This window comes from Theropithecus gelada, chromosome 2 (assembly GCF_003255815.1).
Source record: "Theropithecus gelada isolate Dixy chromosome 2, Tgel_1.0, whole genome shotgun sequence".
Classification (NCBI taxonomy): Eukaryota; Metazoa; Chordata; class Mammalia; order Primates; family Cercopithecidae; genus Theropithecus; species Theropithecus gelada.
The window spans coordinates 185,631,705-185,649,504 of NC_037669.1; the positions used below are offsets into that span (position 1 = coordinate 185,631,705).

The 17,800-nt window shown below is 39.7% G+C and overlaps 1 protein-coding gene across 1 annotated transcript in view; it reads left to right on the top strand.

The window, feature by feature from the left end:
- Nucleotides 1–1,597: 1,597 nt before the first annotated feature.
- The window catches only part of TPRG1 (tumor protein p63 regulated 1), a 147,111-nt gene continuing 130,908 nt past the window's right edge, over nt 1,598–17,800 (top strand). The window contains exon 1 of the mRNA XM_025376355.1: nt 1,598–1,754. The gene's annotated coding sequence lies outside the window, so the exon portion shown is untranslated. The remainder of the gene's footprint in view (nt 1,755–17,800) is intronic.

Sequence of the window (17,800 nt, forward strand, 5' to 3'; positions counted from 1 at the left end):
CTTCTTAACAGCCCGGATCTAACGCTGCCTCCTCCGCTGTGCAGCCTTCCTGGAGTTGCTCCCTCCTCTGGATGGCCATAGTACCTGTTATGATCTTGTCTGTGGTGCTCATCATCTTCTGTACTGCGCAATGCTAATTCACTTACACATTTTATCTTCCTGAACTCCTTATGTCAGAGACTGTGTTTGGTTCATTTTCATATCCCTGTCTACGTGGATAACTGAGAAAGCCCAAGGTAGTTGCTTAGTTAACTACTGTTGAGTTAGTATACATGATGTCCCCGACATGGTGGAAGCAGGTAAAAGGACTGTTTATTCATTGTGACCTCTTCTAGGGGGTGAGTTTGGTCACTGTGACCTCTCTTGAGTGGTAAGTTGCCAGTTTGCACTTCATTTCCTGTGGAATCTTTTCATGACCTCACTATTCCTGGAACTTTGAACAACATTTTTTGAAGGGTGAATATGAGTTATTTTTCTTTGAAAAGAATGGAATTCAACCAGTCTAGTTTGTCAGTGCACCTCCGTTCCTCCAGCCGTCAAACACATACAATCTGATTTGGCCAGAGTCTGCTGAATGAAGTAGAGAATTTAGGATAGAAAATTGAAATTCAATGATACACATACAGCATTTTGTTTTCTGTGCTCTCCTTTCTTCCAGCAATCCACCTACTTGTGCAGTTCATACTTTATTTTATACCAACTCTGTATGTAGAACACACTTGCTTAGGTTTCAGAATGTGTTCATTAAGATTCTATTTCATTTTTTTTAGCACCGTTGCTATGTCAAATCTTATCCTAGGTTTATTCTCATATGCTTCCTTTCAAATTCTATCTGCATTTCTGAAGGAGAAATGATACTCTCAACTTACAGATAACCAAAATTAAAAAGCCTCAGAAAGATAAATTCTGACTTGTCATAGGCTGCAAAGCCATTAAATGACAGATCAGGATTCACTAAATAGAAATTAATAGATCATCATTAATTCAATGTGTATCTATTTATTACTTACTGTCTGCTGGATTTTGTGAGGAGTATATGAGAGAATAAGATGTAGCACTGCCCTCAAGGGGCTCCCCGTCTACGGAGAAGGATACACACTTACATAGAGACAATATCATGTGGTACATTTCCTAATAGGAATGCTGACCAGAGACGCTGTGTGTACATGTGTTTGTTTTCAGATAGACTGCTCTCCATGTCTTCTACATTTTTGACAAGAGTGGTAGTGGTGCTGAAAATCACAAATATCCAATACATCAAGCCATCATAAAGAATATTAATGATAGGAGTGTAGGCCTCAGGCTGAAGCTTTATTATAGCTACTTGGAGGCATACAGAAGCCATCGAGGAATGGATGGTAGGCTGCTCCTGCTCCTGCTCCTGCTCCCTTGGCTGGATGTGTATTAGAGGGAGTTGGCAGAAAAATGCAGGACTTCTTGAGGAAGACGACAGGAGGTAAAGGTGTGTCATTGTAGAACAAGAAAGGCCCCACCCACAAAGCCAATTGTCTGCCTCTGACAGGTTGAGTTCCACCCTGTAAACATCCTCAGTTCTTTCATTTGACTATTTGAGGGTGAGAATGTAACTCTCAGCCTACTTGGTGAAGTGAGATTCAGACTGAGTGGGGTCACAGCACAGGGCGCTGCCTTGCCTGGTTTTATCTAGCCAATCACACCTCTCCTAGCCACTATCTGTGGTCTAGCCCCCTTTGTCCAGGAAGAGAAAGAAGAGCCTTGAGGACCGGCCTAGTCAGGTAAGATCAAGTGGCTTGTCACTGGTTCTGCAGAGATGGGTTGTTCCTCTATGAACCAATTGCTCCTGTCCCCTAAGCTGAGTTTCTGCTCACCTCCCCCACTGACTTGCAGTTTGGTTTAGGTTTGTAGTTTTGCATTACCATGTGAAATTCCCCTATTCTTCCTTACTGTCCAGGGTTGATAAGGTTTGTAGACTAGCATTTTTTAGCCTATAAAGCCACTTGACATACTTATCTATATATTGATTTTGATCTTAACTGCCCTGTAGTGCAGTAGGATGGGTATAATTTTCTCCATTTGGTAGCTTAGTGAACTGAGGCTTGGTCAATTGAAGTGATTTGTTCCAATTGGATCAGCAGGCTAAGGCCAAGATTAGATTTGATTCCTTCTTCCCTCTTCCTCTATTATAGAACCCAGCAGGTCATACCTTACCCCCAAAAACCAAAAGAAGTGAAAAGCCTTTCTGAACTGTTAAATGGCAAACAAAAGGTGATTATTTCTTTGCAGGCAGTTTGAGAGGGTTATTTTTGAATTCATTTGAGGGAAATTTTATAATGATCTATAGGTCCCATCAAACAGTGCTGTTTTTAGAGAACAAATGAGGGCATGTATGTAAAGGGGAGTTGTAAACTGAAAGGTGATAGGTAAATGAGACAGTGATGACTACTTGGCGCCTGAGACATCCTCCAGATCTCTGTATAAGCAGGTTTTAATTTGGGGCTAAATGACACTCTCCAAATGTCAGAGGCAGCATAGTGAGGCACAGATCATACAGGCCCTGGGGAAGTGTTTTAGCTTTTCAGTCACACTGTGGTTTGTAGAAAAGCAAATCTCAATGGGGAAAACACCCCCAAACCCTTTCAAATTGACTCCTGCAATTTCCTCTCTTGTGACAGCTATCATCATATCTCATTGTTCTACAGTTTTAAGGAAATCTCATCTTCAGTCATTATGTAGTTTACTTTTTGAGATGCTAATTTTAGCTATCATTTTTCTTTTCATGCTCAAAAGGTTATATCATTCTTAGTTGTGGAAGTAAATGTTTCCTCTGTGTGTGTGCGTGTGTGTGTATGTGTGTGTGTGTGTGTGTCTGTTTGAGTTTATTATGACAGTGCCAATATTCATCCCTTGGGACCACCACAAATGCAGTGGGTTGTAATGCTACATAATCTTTGGCAGACTTCTATATATTCATTTTTTTTTTTTTTTTTTTTTTTGAGACAAAGCCTTGCTCTGTCGCCCAGGCTGGAGTGTAGTGGCGCGATCTTGGCTCACTGCAGCCTCCACCTCCCGAGTTCAAGTGATTCTCCTGCCTTAGCCTCCTGAGTAGCTGGGATTACAGGCACGCACCACCACGTCTGGCTAATTGTTGTATTTTTAGTAGAGATGGGGTTTCACCATGTTGGTCAGGCTGGAACTTTTACATATTCTTAATGTCTTTCTGGCTGTAAGGATCCTGAAGAAATCATTTAATCGTTACCTTATTCAAAACAGAGAAACTGAGGCCCAGAAAGATGAAGTGATATGCACAAGTCACACAGCCAGTATCATTGGAGCTGTAAGTCACATATGAGTCTCTTACTCTTTCATTGCCCACAATGTGTAGCAAATGGTGCTGGGTATCCCAAGCAGAAACATTAGCCATGTCATTTTGGAGACTGTAACCAGATGTCCTTTAAGATTTCTTCCAATTAAGAGTTTTAGGGCACTTTGGCCTTTGCTTAGCATCTACTGGAGATGGTATCATGCCCTTTAGAGTAGGGAAATTTGTCAGAGAAGCTTCTGTCTTTATTGACTTGGTTCTTCTGGAATGTTCGTTTCAGCCAAATGTTGGAGCTGCTTCTTAGGTATAAGATGGGGAGATGGGCAAGAAGTGGTGGCATCTTCATTTTCTTCAGCCTGTCTGGATTTTGATATTTTCTGAGATCTTTCTAAATAAGTGTCCCTCGGTTCAATACTTTTAAAACTTGAAGTGATAGTTGATGTTTTATTCAACATTGTTTCATCCAATGGCAGCGTCGAGTCCGAGAATTCGTTTACTCCAGAAGTTGCAGAGCAGCAGCCACAGGTGAATCCAGCATGCAGATGTGCTTTGTTTGTGCTGCCACGTTAAACAAGATAAAACTAGTTCCAAAGTATTTGATATCTAGGAAATGTCCTGTAAAAAATGCAGATATCTTGTTTTCAGGAAGATCAAGAGATCTGATAATGATGGACCCACATCCCCACATGGATAACACCTGTGCTGGGGCTGGGCAGCATCTTCTTCCTATAGATAGAACATATTTTCCCCCATCCTCCACAGCTCCCATTGTACCTGATTTAGGCTACCAAGTGTTTGAATTTTCCACTTCTGATTTCTTGCAATCTCTTAGGTATTAGGATTCCTTTCAATCATTCTCTTTCAAGGGAAACCTAGTTCTACATAATGACAGACCAGGCTACCAGCGCACCAGGGAAGAGATGAAGTTAATTATTTGTCCCTAACCTCTCACTATGTAAGAGGTAGAGGATATATGATGACTTCAGTAGAACATATCGTTGACTCTGATACCTACTCAGGATATTTTCTTTAGCTAGCTATCAAAACTCAGTGACTTGAATGTTAAAGTACTAAGCAAGATGACACTGCTGCAGCATAATATTTAGGTGCCTACAAAAGAATAGGAAGGACAGTTGATACTTGCAGGGTAATCCTCTTTACTCAATGGATCAATGGCATAAAAACAAGAAAACAAATGATTATGTGTGATAGCACATGGATAGCAATATAATGCCCTGTTTCTAAAGAATCTAAATTACTGAAATCCTGGAAACTAGGTTAATGATATGCTTTCTATTATTCACTCACTAATATAATAATCACCTTTTGGTCACCTATGGTGTATACAACCCTAAGCTTAGGGACTTAGGGGTAAAGAGTAGAGACCCTTTCTCAAAGGGGCTTACCATCTAGTATTGAAAATGTATACACAAATAACTACAACACAAGACAGAATATGATAAATATTTCAAGACAAAGAAGAAAGCAAATGTTGAGGTCTCAGGAAGATGAGATTTATAGCAACTAGGTAGGTTACCGTCAGAGATAATTGTAAGGATGAAATGGCACTTGAACTGGGCTTTGGATTGATAGACATGAGAAGAGTTTTCCACAAGAGAAGAGTTTAAGTAAACTCCTAAGTCAATACTATCTGAAGTATATTTGAAGGGTAGAAAGCATTTACTATGGTTCAATATAGGACGAGTGGAACTGAAATGGAATAAGGCTGGAAATCTGGGTCTTCACCAGATACCTGGGTGCTGAGTGGCAGGCTCAGGGCTTCAGATCAGGCACAACATGATGTCTTTGATGGGCATTACAGCTACTGACCAGACATTAGTTCATGGTTATTAGCTCATCGTAATCTGAGTTCGTAAGTCGGCAGTGACAGAACGTCTGTGTAGGCACACTTTAGCTCTACATTAGGATTTTCAGAAGTAACAGAAAAAATAAGAATGGGATAGAGCACTTATATGAATACAATAGACAGTATCATGTGAAGTGAGTAAGGCAAGGTGGTGCTATACAGTGGAATTAGAAAGATGGATAAAAGTATCTTAGAAATACATTAAGCAACCTATAAGATTCATTTAAAAATATGGAAAAGATTTCTCTGTCTCAAGAAAGTCTATTCCTCTGGGTTATCTGAATGTTAGAAAAATGATGATGCACAAGTTGAGTTCTTAACTTGTGGGATGTGGGGAGGTTTTTAGTATGTAACGCTTGTCCTTTGGTCTGGGAAGCTGTCACTCTATAAGGAACAGACATAGAAGGTTCTTGGATGTCCTGACCCTGGATTCCTTCATAATAAAAATTACTGAAAAAATCATAAATATATGCATACTCCACTGTGTTTCACAGCATTCCTGGTGGGTGAAGGGAAAGGTTTTGTCTTGCAAAGGGCTACACTGGTCACCAGAGCAATATTTAATGTGTACACAACTCCAAACACCAAGGCATTTTATAAATAACCAAACTTTTCTCATTTTCATGTGTATGATTGTGTGCGGAATTGGCTTAGAGTTGTACTTGCATCTCAGAGTTCTGTGCCTCAAGAGAGGTATGTAGGTGATGTGACTCAGAGTAAAATGAGATATTTGAACAAGATTCGTTCATTTTAAACTATTTATTGAACAATGGTTCAATTCAAACATCTATTCAAGTTTCATTCATTCAAAACTACTGAATATCTGTTCTAAGTTTTAGAAATAAAATTGTGTCTTTTCTACAACCCCATAAGTAGTTCTGGTAATAGCAGCAGCGAACAAAAATAATAATCTCTTTATTCAAGGAGCTTACATTTATAGTGAGACAGAAAACAAACAAAACCATTCAGTAAAATATATAATGTATGAGATATGGAGAACAATAGAACAGAGAAAGAGAATAGAAAGTTATGGAGAGCTAGATTTTCGAGAGGGTGCTTAGGGTTGAATGAGGCATTATTTGAGTAAAGAACTTAAGGATATGCAGGAGTCAGTGAGGCACTAATTGGGGAAAGAATGTTCCAGGCTGCTGGAACAGGAAGCGCAAAGACCTTGAAGTAAGAGCTTGCCAGCCTGGCATCTTTGAAAAATAAGGCATGGAATGAACTGAGTGGAAAGATCTTTGGATTTTAGGGGATGAAGTTAGAAGTTAGATGATGGTGGAGTGAGAACAGGGAAAAGTGATAATGCAGGACCCTGTAAGACACAATAAGGACTTTGATTTTCACTCTGATTGAAATAGGAGCTATTTGCAGATTGGAGCAGAGGAATGACATGGTCTGACTTACCTTTCAAAGGCATCCTTCTGTCTGTTGAGAACAGATGAGGGTGAAGTGGGGAGAGAGGTGGCAGAAGAAGAGAGATTCTTCGGGAGTTATTGCTGTAAACCAGATGAGTGATGTGGAAGCTTGGATAAGGATGTAGTTGGTTGTGTAGGAATGAGAATGTTTTGATTCTAGTGACTGATATATAGAATGAGGGATAATAAGACAGATAAGTCAAGTATATACCACAGTTTCACCTGAGCAACAGGTAGAAAAGAGTGGCTTTATTTGAGATGGAGAAGATGGTGAGATGAACAAGTTTTTGAAGGAGTATTAGGAGCTTACTTATGGACAGGTTAAGTTTGAAAGGTTAAGCTGGGAGTAAATGTATAAATCTGGTATTCAGTGAGGATATCAGAGCCAGAGATAAAATATGGGAATCATATATGTATGTATGTGTATGCATATATATGTATATACATATATACATATACATATATGTCTGTTTATATATGCATATACTTATATATGTATATACATATGTATGGTATTCACAGCAATGAAATCAAATGAGGTAATCAAAGGAGTTAGTATAGATAGAAAAGAGAAGAGGTTTATGGACTGACTTCTGGGATGCTGAATGTTTGAGTTTAGAGAGGTGCAGTGAACCCAGTCAGTGGTGTGCCAAATGGGAAGGAGAGTGGTGAGAATGGTCCCACGCCAGCAGAGAGGGGTATTGTATCACTGAAATCGCTTACAATCTCTAGCACAGGGTAACAATGAGAATCATTCCTTTCATTTACATGTTCTGTAGACAATGCACCCCTTTATTATCAACACGTTAGAACAGAATATTCTTATTACTTCCTCTTTCCTCCACTTCTCTCAGGTTCTATTGGAACCCAGAAAGGAGATGGAGAAGGAGCAGCCAGCATGCTGGGTGGATACTAGGTGAATGTAGTGTGTCCTGGGAGTCAGGCAAAGGAGTCTTCCAAGGAGGAGAAAGTGATCAGATGCTGCTGAGAGTGGAGTTGGATGATGCCTGAGAACTGAGCATGCAGCACTGTGCTGGCACAGGCTCAAGACAATGGGAAGAAAGGAATTGGAGATTGTGAATATAGATGTTCCTTTCAAGGAGCTTATTTATAAAAGAAAACGGAGAAAATGGGCACCAGCTGTGAGGAAAAGAGACGGGTTTTTTATTGAGGTGGAGGAAAGATAATAGAAATATGCTTTCATGGGCCAGGCACACTGGCTAATGCCTTGTAGTCCCAGCACTTTGGGAGGCCAAGGCGGGGAGCTCACTTGAGGCCAGGAGTTCCAGACCAGACTGGCCAACATGACAAAACCCCGTCTCTACTAAAAATACAAAAATTAGCCAGGCATGGTGGCGGGCATCTGTAGTCCCAGCTATTCACAAGGCTGAGACACTAGAATCACTTGAACCCGGGAGGCAGAAGTTGCAGTGATCTAAGATCGTGCCACTGCACTCCAGCCTGGGCGAAAGAGTGAGACCCCATCTCAAAGAAAAAAAAAAAACAAAAAAGAAATATGCTTCGTAGAGTTTGTAACTTGATTGATGTACATAGACAGAACATTTTATTTTATCTTTCTACAACCCTGTAAAGTAGTTCTGGTAAGAGTTATCATTTTTTTCAGGCTCCAGGGGTTGAAGTCAACTGCCCAGAATCAAACAGCAAATTAATAGCAGATGGGATTTAAACCTGGTTTCTAAAAGTTGAGCTCATTGTTCTCTTCACTGCCTTAGTCTACTCATAATTTTGGAGAAAACTTACAGCTTTAGAACTTTCTATAACAGTTTTACTTAGCCATGGTTTAAGGACATTTTATAAATCTCAGGAAACTCACACTTCTGAGCGATGTCTCCTAAACTGATGACGATTTTACATCAAATGGAGGATGTTTGGAGCTCTAAAAAGGAATTAGAACTCAGTGTCTGCATCAATAAAAACTTGCAGTATTTGGAAAGATTCTCCCAAGTAGTGTCAACATAAGACTTCAGGTTGAACAATCTACATGGCTGGAGGATGGGAACACAGTTTTGAATACCTTTACTCATGGACTGATTCTCGCATCAATGTCCACCTCTAGTAGTGCATTTGTGTCAACTTACCAACATCTATGATATATCCTTATGCTGTCTGATGCTTTCCGTCGACTTGAAGGTCGTACACAGTTAAGATTCTTTCTTTTTACATGGAGCTGCAACCATACATTTCTGGGTCTCCAATTCTACCTGGTTCTCCAATGGGACATTGCTACTCTTTATAAGCAGGCATACACATATAATTTTGATCCAGAATGGAAAGTTTTGCACACCATTTGTCACTTCCCCAGTGGTGGCTCTCCTCACTCACCACTGAGATCACCAAAAGGTAACTTCCTAGAGTGACATATAAACCTTGTCTTTCAGCCGCAGATTGTACTGAATACTTGGTGTGTCTCTAGTAGTTTGCCTTGTGGAAGAGCTCCTAGATCCATAGGTATCCAGACAGCTCAGTGTGACTTTCTGCAGTTGCACTGAGAGTGCCCCTACTGCACGCTATACAGATTATTGCCTAATGCTTTATCTAGACATCTTGTAATCTGTTTGTAGATCTGACTCTTTCACAGACAATTACTCTTTAAGGGAAGAAACTGTATTTGCAGGTTGCTTTCTACTCTTCGCCTCTTTCTTTTCCCAGCACAGTACTTGGCCCAGATAAGTTTCCCCCAAAATGTGTTTGAATTAATCAATTAAATGGAGCACTCTTTTATGCCATTTAGAGTTGCACTAGGGAGGTTAATGTATGTCACACAGGAAAAAGGGGAGTACCCAAGTTCAAGACATTCTTATATGCAGAATTAATTAATTATGCAAATCAAATCTACAACTGTATTAGTCCTTTTTCACACTGCTGGTAAAGACACACATGAGACTGGGCAATTTATGAAAGAAAGAGGTTTAGTGAACTTACAGTTCCACGTGGCTGGGAAAGCCTCACAATCATGATGAAAGGCCAGGAGGAGCAAGTCACATCTTACATGGATGGCAACAGGCAAAGAGACAGAGCTTTTGCAGGGGAATTCCTCTTTTTAAAACCACCAGATCTCATGAGACTTATTCGGTATAATGAGAACAGCATGGGAAAGACTTGCCCCATGATTCAGTTACTTCCCACTGGGTCTGTCCCATAACACATGGGAATTCAAGATGAGATTTGGGTGGGGACAGAGCCAAACCATATCATTCCACCTCTGGTTCCTCCCAAATCTCATGTTCTCACATTTCAAAACCAATCATACCTTCCCAACAGTCCTCCAAAGTCTTAACTAATTCCAGTATAAACTCAAAAGTCCACAGTCCAAAGTCTCATCTGAGACAAGGCAAGTCCCTTCCACCTATGAGCCTGTAAAATCAAAAGCAGGTTAGTTACTTCCTAGCTACAATGTGGGTACAAATATTAGGTAAATACAGCCATTCCAAATGGGAGAAATTGGCCAAAGCAAAAGGGCTACAGGCCCCATGCATGTCCAAAATCAAGCAGGGCAGTCAACTCTTAAAGTTCCAAAATGATCTCCTTTGACTTCATGCCTCCCTCCCAGCTGCTTTCTCAGACTGACATTGAGCATCTATGGCTTTTCCAGGTGCACAGTGCAAACTGTTAGTGCATCTACCATTCTGGGGTCTGGGGGAGTGACCCTCTTCTCACAGCTCCACTAGGCGGTGCCCCAGGAGGGACTCTGTGTGGGGACTCTGACCCCATATTTCCCTTCCACACTGCCCTAGCAGAGTTTCTCCATGAGAGCCCCACCCCTGCAGCAGACTTCTGCCTGGACATGTAGGCATTTCGATACATCTTATGAAATCTAGGCAGAGGTTCCCAAACCCCAGTTCTTGACTTCTGAGTACTGGCAGGCTCAACTCCAAGTAGAAGCTGCCAAGGCTTGAGGCTTGCACCCTCTGAAGCCATGGCCTGAGCTCTATGTTGGCCCCTTTCAGCCATGGCCAGAGTGGCTGGAACACAGGGCACAAAGGCCCTAGGCTGCACACAGGATGGGGACCCTGGGCCCGGCCCACAAAACCACAGTTTCCTCTTAGGCCTCCCAATCTGTGATGAGAGGGGCTGCTATGAAGACCTCTGACATGCCCTGGAGACATTTTCCCCATTTTCTTGGGGATTAACATTTGACTTCTTGTTACTTATCCAAATTTCTGCAGCCAGCTTGAATTTCTCCTCAGAAAATGGGATTTTCTTTTCTATTGCAATCAGGCTGCAAATTTCCCAAACTTTTATGCTCTGCTTCCCTTATAAAACTGAATGCCTTTAACAGCACCCAAGTCACCTCTTGAATGCTTTACTGCTTAGAAATTTCTTCTGCCAGATACCCTAAATCATCTGTCTCAAGTTCAAAGCTCCACAAATCTCTAGGGCAGGGGCAAAATGCAACCAGTCTCTTTGCTAAAACATAACAACAGTCACCTTTGCTCTAGTTCCCCACAAGTTCCTCATCTCCATCTGAGACCACCTCAGCCTGGACCTTATTGTTCATATTATTATCAGCATTTCAGTCATGACCATTTAACAAGTCTCTAGGGAGTCTCAAATTTTCCCACATTTTCCTGTCTTCTTTTGAGCCCTCTAAACTGTTCCAACCTCTGCCTGTTACCCAGTTCCAAAGTTGCTTCCACATGTTTGGGTATCTTTTCAACAGCACCCCACTCTACTGGTACCAATTTACTATATTCGTCCATTTTCACACCGCTGATAAAGACACACCTGAGACTGGGCAATTTACGAAAGAAAGAGTTTTAATGGACTTAGAGTTCCATGTGGCTGGGTAAGCCTCACAATCATGGTGGAAGGCAAGGAGGATCAAGTCATGTCTTACGTGGATGGCAGCAGACAAAGAGAGAGAACTTGTGCAGGGGAACTCCTCTTTTTAAAACCATCAGATCTCCTGAGACTTAATCACTATCGTGAGAAATACTTGCCCCCATCATTCAATTACCTCCCACTGGGTTCCTCCCACAACACATGAGAATTCAAGATGAGATTTGGGTGGAGACAGTCAAACCATGTCAACAACTTTGGAAGCCAACTAGTATGGTTTATTTTACTCTTTAGTTAGGAATTCGAAAGTTGCATAATTGGTGTGTCCATTTTGAAAATTTTGTATCATTATTCTTACCTATTAATCCTCAATAATATCTGTAATGAAGACCTCTTTCTGAGCAATAAGACGAAGATGAAACTAATATAAGTGTCTGCTTATACATGCACACCCCAACTTTCCAATCTCACAACTTAAAAAAAAAGTAGTCCATGTTAAAACAAATATCTGACTCACATGTTTTAAACAGTTATTTAGGATTAAATTATAAAGTCCTCTGCTAACCTGTGAGAAAATGGACCTTCAGGTATTCTATTGAAACTTAAATTGGTATAACATTAGGGTGGGGGAGGAATTTGGCCATATATACCAAGATTCATAAATCTGCATACTCTTTGATGGAGCATTCCCACTTCTGGAAATTTATACTGAAAAAGAAATTCAGGCTTATAAAAGTTTTACCTACAAGAACCCTCAGTGTGTCATTATAAAAGCAAGCAAAAAGGAAGCAATGTGAATAATTAACAATATAAATTAAATAATAAAACCTTATACAGCCACTATTATGTCATTATAGGAATTTATTTATTTATTTCCAGATTTTATTGAGGTATAATTGACAAATAATAATTATATATATTTATGGTGTTCAATGTGATGTTTTGACATATGTATATGTTGCAAAATGATTACCATAATCCAGCTAATTAACATACCCCTCACCTCAGTTATAATTTTTTGTGTGTGGTGAGAACATGTAAGATCTATTCTTTTAGCAATTTTCAAGTATAAGAAAATTATTAACTAAGTAGAGTGGCAACTCTACTACTACTAGTGGAAAACAGGCTTGGAAACGGAGTGACTTTTGGTGAACTTTGAGCTCTATCAGTTACTAACTGTGTGACCCTGGGCAAGCTCCTTAACCTTCTGAGTTTTAGTCTCTTAATCTGTAAAATGAGGATAATTATGGTACCTGTACCATTGGGCTATGATGAGTTTGAAATGAGACAATGCAGATAAAACCATGTGCATGGCACATGTAAGTGCTTTGTAAGTGTTGCCACCATTGTCCGTACTGGTATCCTTGCATGTATCACGTGTAAAAGGCAGTTTGTGAAACAACACTGACAGCGTAACTCCATTGTTTAAGTAGAAAAATGATATTATGAACAGATAAATATAGAAAAACTCTTCAAGTATATACACAAAAATTATTTACTTTCATTTTCCCTGCATAGTGGGCTTAAGGGAAGATTTCTTTTTCCTTCTTTTGCTCTTATGTACGGTCTACAAGATAATAAGAAAAATTAAATGAGGCCAAATAATTATTAAGATCAATCTCTCTAAAGCAACATTTAGCAAAGCAGTAGCTCTCTGCCTGTGTTATCACTGTTGTCCTCACTAAAATCTTCCCATACTGTCATCATCAAGGCCACGTATCCTGCAGTTGGCAACGTTAGACTGATTACCTCTATGTTCTTCTTATTCCTCTGCCCTTGTCCTTCTGCCATCCCCTGCATGGTGTACATCATACACATTTATTAAGTATCTATTCGGTTCAGAACACTCAGTGTTAGCCAGTGGGGGTGAGATTTGCAACAGAAGAGAGGATGAAATCTTACCTAGTGGAGCTTATAGTTCCCTTGGGGATAAAAGGCGCTTTCCTTGGCCTGAGTGTATTGTTTCATCTTGTGGAAGTCTGTCTGTCCCAGTGGGTTTGCTGGTTAGGGAAAGCCTTCTAACGAGGTAGAATGAGTTGGCTCAATATCCTTGTTTGGTGTACTTTAAAAACCAAGTGCATTTTCATGTCCTACACATATAGTGATCTCTGACCTGGATGTAGCCCTTCTAAGAACTTTGTGTCACTATTATCTTTGATGGGTTTTCCTTCTATGATTATTTACTTATCTGTCACCTTCGAAGGTGCCAGCTTGGGTAATTTTGTTTTGTTTTTTTTTTTTGAGACCTGATCTCACTCAGTTACCCAGGCTGGCTGGCAGGACTGCAGTAGCACAATCACGGTTCACTGCAGCTTTAACCTCCCAGGCTCAAGCGATCCTCCCACCTCAGCCTCCCAAGTAGCTGGGACCATGGGAGTCCAGCTGGGTAAGTCCATGCGACTCCAGCTGGGTAAGTTTTTGAAATTTTTTGTAGAGATGGGGTTTTGCCATGTTGCCCAGGCTGGTCTCAAACTCCTGGGCTCAAGTGATCCCCCAACCTCGGGGGATCCCCAACCAAAGCGTTGGGATTACTGATGTAAGCCACCACACCCAGCCTGGCTCAGTTATTTGAAACAATATTTCAGACATTTTTTTTTTCCTGTCAGTCCTAAGGATTATCTATGTCCAAAGCAAAGAACACTAGAAAATTTAGAAAGTTATAAAAAACAGAGTAAGAATAATCCAGGAGCCAGTGAGCCAGAGATAGTATTCGTAACACTTCGCTGCATGTGTTTCCAATGCATATGTGCATTGGATGAATTATTCTACATCTTTTAAACCTTCTCCTTCCAGAGATAAACCCCCTTTAACATTTTAATATGTTACTTTCTAACATTTTTCTTTGCTTATTTGTATATTTTTCAGGATTTGAAAAACCATATGGAATGTATAGCTTAGGACCCTGCTTTTTCACATAGCAATATTCTGTAGATTTTTATTTGTCATTTAATTGTCTTTAAAAATATGATTTCCAAGAGTTGTATTATACTCCATGATAGATATGCATACCTCATGTGATACAATAAGAACCTTTAATTTTAAATATTTCCAATTTACATTTGATACTTAAGTCATTAATGCTTCTACTAGGCTCTAAGCTTTAGGCAGCAAGTTATTTTTTAAAAATTTATCTTTGAATCGTAGTTGCATAGTGAATAGCCAAAGATAAAATCTTTGTTCTATGTGAGATAAACACTAAATGGAAATTTTCACTATGTAAAAAAATCCAGAAAGTTATGACTGGGTTATTTCATAAACTGGAGAAAAGTCAATGATGACCCAAAGTGTTGTGATTGGTGAGAGTGAGAGGGGAATTTTTCTTGGATTGACCAGGTCTAACTGGAAATTTTCCCAGGCTAGGAAGGCTGGTCCTCTCTGAAGTGCTGATCTCATCGCTGGGAGGGAACAGCTAATGAAACCAGACAGAAAGTCCCTACCATTCAATGTTTATTTCCTTGTTGAATTAAAACAAAACAAAACAAAAACTAGTAACTTGTTCTTTCTGATTTCCTACCCTTGGTACTCTTAAAGACGCAGTTTTCTGCAAACGTTTAACCATGAACTAGCAACTTTTGACTTATAGTAGGATAAAGATGATAAAAATAAATATATTCCAGTTCTTTTAGTCTTATTGTTTTTGATATTTGACCTATTTTATAAATGACCTGTAAGAGCTCCATCTTGTATTAGAATGAGGGCTCCACACCAGACCTGAGTAGAGTCCTAGACCAGCATAATTAGAGAGAAAATTGAGGTGAGGGGCAAGTAGTTCAATATTCTCCTAGTACCTCTGAAAAAATAAAAAAGATAACCAGAGAAGAAATGGATCATACCTGAACCTGAGTTTCCTGATGCCTACTTCTCCAGGGATTCCCCACTATCATGAGATTTTATATATTCTGCTCACAATTGTTCCAATTCTTCTAGCATAGATTCAGTCAATTAGATTTTAAACTGTTTTTTGAAATCCTACCATATTTTCTAGGCCTTTAGATTCATTTGTTCATCTAATTTTTTTTTTGAGATCGAGTCTCACTGTCACTCAGCCTGGAGCACAGTGGCACCATTTCGGCTCACTGAAACCCCTGCCTCTCAGGCCCAAGTGATCCTCCCACCTCACCCTCCCGAGTACCTGGGATCACAGATTCGCACCACTACCCTTGGCTAATTTTTTGTACTTTTTGTAGAGACAGGGTTTTGCCATGTTGCCCAGGCTGATCTCAAACCACTGGGCTCAAGCGAGCCTCCTATCTCAGCCTCCCAAAGTCCTGGGATTATAGGCATGAGCCACCCCAGCCAAGTTCATCTATTTTTTTTTTTTTTTTTGAGACAAAGTTTCACTCTGTTGCCCAGGCTGGAGTGCAGTGGCATGATCTCAGTTCACTGTAACCTCTGCCTCCTGAGTTCAAGTGATTCTCCTGCCTCAGCATCCTAAGTAGCTGGAATTATGGGTGTCACCACCGTGCTCAGCTAATTTTTTTTTTTTTTTGTATTTTTAGTAGAGACGGGGTTTCACCATGTTGATCAGGCTGGTCTCAAACTCCTGACCTTGTGATCTGCTTGCCTCGGCCTCCCAAAGTGCTGGGATTACAGGCGTGAGCCATGAGCACCCAGCCTCATCTAATTCTTATACTGTCCTGTAAGATGTGTGGATCTACTTGACATTTGAGAAAACTGAGGCTGAGGGGTTTAAATTGCCACCCAAACTCAGGTAGCAGGTAAGTTGCAGAGCCCAGATCCAAGCTCAAGTCTTTCTGACTCCAAAGCTTTCTCTAATATGATGGTCTATTTTCTGATAAAGGTATTGATTGTATGAAATGAATCAATTTTTATCTGAATTGCTCCTTATCCATTACCTTCCAAAAGAGTTGACTTAATTCTCCAAACATTTGTGTCTTTGAGTTGTAGTGAGTAAGTGAGTAATCTTGATACATCACCCACAATGTTGTATTTAAATCAAAAGTAAAGACATATTTCAGGCTCCAATGGAGGAAGTTATAATAAGTTGTCTGGTTCAGCAACTAATTGACTAAACTCCCAAATGGAGTGAAAACTCAAAAACTGAAAACAAGCAAGAATTGAACTTCTGCAGAAGTCAACGAAATAAAAAGAAAAGATAAAGAAAAAAAGAAAACCTGTTCAATGCAATACAAGTAATGTTACCTCTACTAGAGAACAGATGCATTTCAAGAAACACTGACATCAGAAAATTCATTCGAGAGTTAACAGACGTGAGGACCTTTAGGGACGTGTGCTGGGACATGGATTCCCTTTGGCCAGGCATTTTCTTTTGACCTCTTCTCTGAGGAAGGTGGGTTATGCTATGACTTCTAGCCCATTTGGCACAATGAAGGAGGAAAGGTGGAAAATATTTTATTCTGTTTTGTTTCTGACCAGCGTTTTTGAGCCTGGCTTGTGTTGGGGTCCAAGCTCTAGGTCCGATGGGTGTGGAATTGCTTGTCTGGATAGCCTGCCTTTACTATTCTGTCTCCCAGTCATATGTTTAAAACAGTCACTGCCATCTCTCCCTTTTCCTCCTCCACATCACTTGCTGTGGTCTTCTTTTGTAAGAGTAGAACTTCTGCCAAGCCCTGTCCAGTCCACCTATAACTAAGGGCTTTGTTCTCAGAAGATCTGTTCATTGGAAGTGCACTCTGCTTATCTCTAAGCAAACATTCCTCCCTTCCTTTTCCCTCATATAATTTACATAACAGGTTTGTAACTTCTTGGCCTGCATAGCACTTTCATAACTTCTTGTAAGATAAGCCTTGCCCAAGAGACACTGTCTGTCTCCATTCCTCAGAAATACTTTTGACTTTTTTTCCTGTATGCAGGCTTTGCATATCAGTGGGCAGATAAAAGTCATTGACCAATAACCCAATTATCTGTGTACAGGAAATAGTCTCTATTTGGACATTAATTTTCATCTTGTTCTGACTTTTACTTTTGAAGATTTTCTGAAAGCCAAACTTTAATACATTTCCTTTATAAAATAGAATACTTTTTTCCTTGATGGTGAAAGAGAAATCTGTAATGAAAATGTAGGCACCTTTTAGATTTTTGAGTATTTTTACTGGAACAAATGCCTTTTTTTTTCTCATTTGTTACTTTTTATAACATTTTCATTGTAAAAAATTAGAAAATATAATTTTAAGAAAACCTGTAATCCCATTACCCACAGAAAACTAATGTGAACATTTTGGTGGATAACCTTGTAAATGTTCTTTTATATGTATTTATATTTTATTTTTGTAAAAACTATGATCATGCTATGTCCTTTTTATAGCTTGATTTTAAAAAAATGCCATAGATATCTTTCTATTGTATTTGTACAATGTTAATTATAATGGTTATATAATATTCTACCTAAACTACATTTAGATAGCTGTCAATTTTCTGATATTATAAATAAAATAG